The sequence below is a fragment of the Berghia stephanieae genome, chromosome 6, assembly GCF_034508935.2.
Source record: "Berghia stephanieae isolate SIO BIC M18660-M18661 chromosome 6, UCSD_Bste_1.3, whole genome shotgun sequence".
In the NCBI taxonomy this organism is placed as follows: Eukaryota; Metazoa; Mollusca; class Gastropoda; order Nudibranchia; family Aeolidiidae; genus Berghia; species Berghia stephanieae.
In genome coordinates this window covers 40,383,411-40,388,582 of record NC_088365.1, presented here as the reverse complement: position 1 = coordinate 40,388,582, position 5,172 = coordinate 40,383,411, and the positions used below count along the sequence as shown (strand labels likewise).

The 5,172-nt window shown below is 37.6% G+C and overlaps 1 protein-coding gene across 1 annotated transcript in view; it reads right to left on the bottom strand.

Annotated features, from left to right (window-relative positions):
• The window catches only part of LOC144975029 (kelch-like protein 12), a 138,274-nt gene extending 135,943 nt beyond the window's left edge, over positions 1-2,331 (bottom strand). Inside the window, exon 1 of the mRNA XM_078918675.1 lies at positions 1,760-2,331. The gene's annotated coding sequence lies outside the window, so the exon portion shown is untranslated. The remainder of the gene's footprint in view (positions 1-1,759) is intronic.
• Positions 2,332-5,172: the final 2,841 nt, after the last annotated feature.

Below are 5,172 nucleotides of genomic sequence, written 5' to 3'. Positions count from 1 at the left end.
AGCTTGTTACATGAAATAATATAATATGGAGTATGATGAAGATGGTGATGGTGTTATATTATGGTTTTGATTAACAAAACAATCGACTACAGTTGGAGAAAACTTTTCTTTTCATTAAAAAAAATAAAAGATTAAAAAAAAAAGAAGAATGATAGAAAAGCGTTTCTCTGTAACCAATTTTGAACATGGCCATCTGGCAGCCCCAATCATTACCAGCGGCAGTCAAGTTAGCCACAGACATAAGAGATGGGGTCTGTGAAGTTTGTTGTGGCAAACGAGATGCTCGTTTGTTTTGGTTTTTTTTTTTTTTTTTCAAACGAATCACTGCTCGATGACGGCACCCACTCGAAACCCGCTCGATTTTAAAGGATTCGATCGAGTATCCGCTCGATCTGCTCGTTTCCCTCTCGACCCAACACTAATTTTCAGACATGTCTGAGAATAAGAAAATTGATTATTGGCAGACACTGTCTGCCAATAACGAAAGATGGTTATACACAGACACATTTTTGAAATTCCGCTCTTTTAAACATTTAATTATCCACATTCCAGAATATGGAAAGTTTCGAAATGCACATAGAGATAAGTAAAGTTAATAAAATATAAATGAAAACATAAAATCAAATAACAATAAATCAATCGATATAAAGTAGATTACTATATATAGTGTGCACTTGGCTAAGAAGCTTACAACATTGCCATCCGGAAGTATAAAGGACCAATACACAGAACTGTTTATAACATTGAACGTTTATAGTATAGTTAATACAGCTTAGTGAGAATTACTTATAAACGCGAATGGCAAAAAACAATTACAAAGACCTGAGTGACGTCAACTTCATTTCATCTATACACAATGTGGGAGTCATGGCCGAATAAGAAAGTCGTCTGCCTTAGAAGGCTTGTCGGAATCGACACTGTGTATTCGAATCCTGGTTCTGCCACTTTTCTTCCCCGTCTTCTTTCTACAGAGAGTTCCAAATGATAAATGTCCCATCCAGCCCCCCCCCCCCCCCCCCCCCCCTTTTTTTTTTTTTAAATTAAAAAATATTTTTCTCTCTCACTTTTGGTTTGTTTCTAGCAAATTGTCATATTCGTCCCCACTCCTACCTCAAAAAGTATATTCTAAAAAGAATAAATAATTAAGAGGCAAACAAACAAAAATATTCAGAATGCGACGAAATGGTCACTTATAAAAAAAACAAAACAATAATTTTTAAAAATAAAACAATTTTAAGAAAATCATGCTCCGAAACGGAACAAGGCCAAACAAAAAGGAGAAAAGAATTTTTTTTAAAAAGCCATCGGATCCGAACCTGTGCACCTAAAAGTAAAAGGAACAAAATGAAAGGTGGTCTAACCCACCGAGCTGTCTATAATAATAATAATAATAATAATAATAATAATAATAATAATAATAATAATAATAATAATAATAATAATAATAATAATAATATATTCTTTATTCATCCAAAAAATAAAAATAAATGGAAATTCGTTTACAGACGTGGCATGCATGAAAATGTATAAACACAAAGTTAAGAATCTATGGCGACAATGTATGCATATATATATTTTATATATATATATATATATATATATATATATATATATATATATATATATATATATATATATATATATATATATATATATATATATATATGCATATGCAAATTCCCAAAAATGTAAAAATATACAACCAAGAACCAATAGCAACACTTTATATATTCATTTGATAAATTGAGATAGGACATACCTCTGGCCTTTAGTCCAAACTTGTGTGTGTATATTTAAAAGATAGTATTTAATTTAAATCACAGTTGCGCGTTAAAAATTCGAACACCGTGTGGCAAAAATGAAAGTGACGTGTTATCTTTGTTTTTATAGATATAAGGCGACGGCTCCTCATGGAGAACTTAATATATTTGTGAAGGGGGTGATCGTCATCCTTCATAACTTTCTCCATTTTACTTAGACAAAATCTCTTGAACAGTTCTTCCACACTGGAAATGGGGTGAGTATAACTCCTGGCTTTATCAATTATTCGATCAATTTTCTCTTAATGTCGCAAATACTGGCATTTCCACACCATGCTATAATACAAAAAGTAATAACGGTCTCCAAAACGGATCTATAAAAAAGGGTGCATAACGTTTTGTCTATGTCAAATTCTGAAAATTTTCGAATAAAATACATTCTTTTGTTCAATTTAGAGATAACAGCATCGGTTTGTAAATGCCACTGCAATTTATTGTCAATTAAAATACCCAAATATCGGTGTATCTTAAAATTCACATGAGCTAGATAATTTTCCACCATCTTTGCTTCCTTGTTTTGAGAGTTATTTTCATCTATGATTCGAATAATATGTTGGATCTAGTTTTGTGGGAGTGTGATAATAAATTGTATTGTTTTGTATGAAGAAGACTAGGGGAAAAAACTAGTGCGGAGCGGTCCCAAGCATGTTTAGGACCGCCGGTTCTACGGTCCCTGGGAAATGTGAACCGCAAGGACCGGTTCGGACCGGTTCTTTTTCGACATTGGCCAATCACAGGGTGTCATTGTGACCGTCAAACGATAGGAACCGGTCCTGCAGTAGATGGCTGTCGAACCGCTAAGTGTAAGTGAGAGCGGAGAAGGCGTGTTGCCTCAAAACATGAAAATAGTGCTATAACACTATCCATTAATATTAAGCATGTGTGTGTGTGTGTGTGTGTGTGTGTGTGTGTGTGTGTGTGTGTGTCTGCGAAGATTGATGGAGCGGGTCGGGTCATTGTTAGGGAGTGAAAAATGAATTGTTAATATTTTGTGTCTGTGACATGCTGGACCGAAAGTATGGGAAGTGGGAAGAGTTTGTTTTGATTTAAAAAAAAAAAAAATTGGGGGGGGGGGGGGAGGGGGGGGGGGGGGTTGTTGTTGTCTCCATTCCTTTTTTCTCTTTTCGTGCGGCTATGTGGTCTTGTGGTATGACACTCGCTTTCGGATAGGAAGGTCCTGGGTTCGAGCCTCGCTCGGCGCCTAGTTTAGTCCTTGACAGACTCTTTACTCACATCCTATCACCGTACTCAGGTGTAAAATGAGTACCTGGTCGTCAACATTGTTGTCTCTGTCGGAAAAAATTGTAACATCGCCTAACAGGCGTCGTGTCTCGTTCTACATGTTACGTGTTGCTATTAGTCAGGGACCCGTTGTAAAGCGCTTTGAGCACATTTAGTGGATATTGCGCTATATAAAAGCTCACGTTTTTGTTTCTTTCTTATTTAAAAAAAAAATTCTATCTTTGGATAGGACGCTGTCTATCCCAAAGTACTTTTCGCCAGATCTAACAAACCCAGCTACCCATTCACTGCTGAATAGACAGAGATCAGAAGAAAAAATAGCTCGACTGCACCCGGGATCAATCTCTGGCCCCTTGCGTGTAAAGAGAGTGCTCTATCAACGGAGCTATCGGGCCCCCCAAATAATCTAATGGTGGTTTTTAAAAATACAGACGTTATGATTGTTATTTTTGAAGAAAGCTATAGTATGTGAAACTTGTATCATTTGATTACTTAAAGGCTAGCACTATTCAGTATCTGATACTGAATAGTGGTTTTGCACTATTCAGTATCTGATACTGAATAGTGGTTTTGTACCATTCAGTATCTGATACTGAATAGTGGTTTTGCACTATTCAGTATCTGACACTGAATAGTGGTTTTGCATTATAATACGGTGTTTTTTTTCCGAAACCCGACAAAGTTATGGGAAGAGGGCAGCTGTGGGAGTGAATCTCGGACTCAGAGAAGTGTACAACAGTGGGGAGTGAACCTGGGACTGGGTTTCAGCGGGTTTCGTAATAAAAAGCCGGACGACACCTGGCAATATCCGACACAGTTATGGGACGTAGGCAGCAGCGTGTGTGTGTGTGTGTGTGTGTGTGTGTAGAGGCTGAGGGGGGGGGGGGGGGAGGAGGGGGTGAACCTGAGATTCAGGGAAGTGTACACCAGTGGGGAGTGAACCTGGGACTCTGGGTTTTATAAAAAAGCAATAACAAATTGGGGGGGGGGGGGGGGGGATTACTTTTGTACGAAACCCGACAATATGCGGCAAAGAAGTGGAAAGTAGGCAACGCGTGGGGAGTGAACCTGGGACTCAGTGAAGTGTACACCAGTGGGGAGTGAACCTGAGACTATGGTTTTCGGCGAGCTTCAGCTAGTTTCATATAAAATCAATTACTTTTTTACAAAACCCGACGAAACCTTGCAATATCCAAGAAAGTTATGGGTAGTAGGCAACAGTGGGGAGTGAACCTGAGATTCGGGGAAGTGTACACCAGTGGGGAGTGAACCTGGGACTGGGTTTCGGCGGATTTTGTTATTTTAAAAAAGCAATTACTTTTTGTTTACGAAATGCGCCAAATGCCAACAAATTGGGGCAAAGTTATGGAAAGTAAGCAAATAATAGGGACTGAACCTGAGACTCAGGGAAGTGTACACCAGTAGGGAGTGAACCTGAGACTCTGGGTTTAGGCGAATTTCAGCGAGTTTCATATATAAGCAATTACTTTTTTATGAAACCCGACGAAACCTGGCAATATCCGACAAAGTTATTGAAGTAGGCAACAGTGGGGGGTGAACCTGAGATTCATGGAAGTATACACATGTGGGGAGTGAACCTGAGACTCTGGTTTTCGGCGGGTTTCAGCGAGTTTCATATAAATGCAATTACTTTTATACGAAACCCAGCAATATCCGACAAAGTTATGGGAGATTCAGGGAAGTGTACGCCAGTGGGGAGTGAACCTGAGACTCTGGTTTTCAGCGTGCTTCAGCGAGTTTCGTATAAAAGCAATTACTTTTTTACGAAACCCGACGAAACCTGGCAATATCCGACAAAGTTATTGAAGTAGGCAACAGTGGGGGGTGAACCTGAGATTCAGGGAAGTGTACACTTGTGGGGAGTGAACCTGGGACTCTGGATATTGTAAAAAGACAATACCAAGGGGGAGGGGGAATTAATTGCAGTATTATATTAAAATTTACGTGATAATAATAATAATAATAATAATAATAATAATAATAATAATAATAATAATAATAATAATAATAATAATAATAATAATAATAATAATAGTATAATATAAACATCAAAATATATTACAAGCAAATAAAATGATTAAAACAAAAA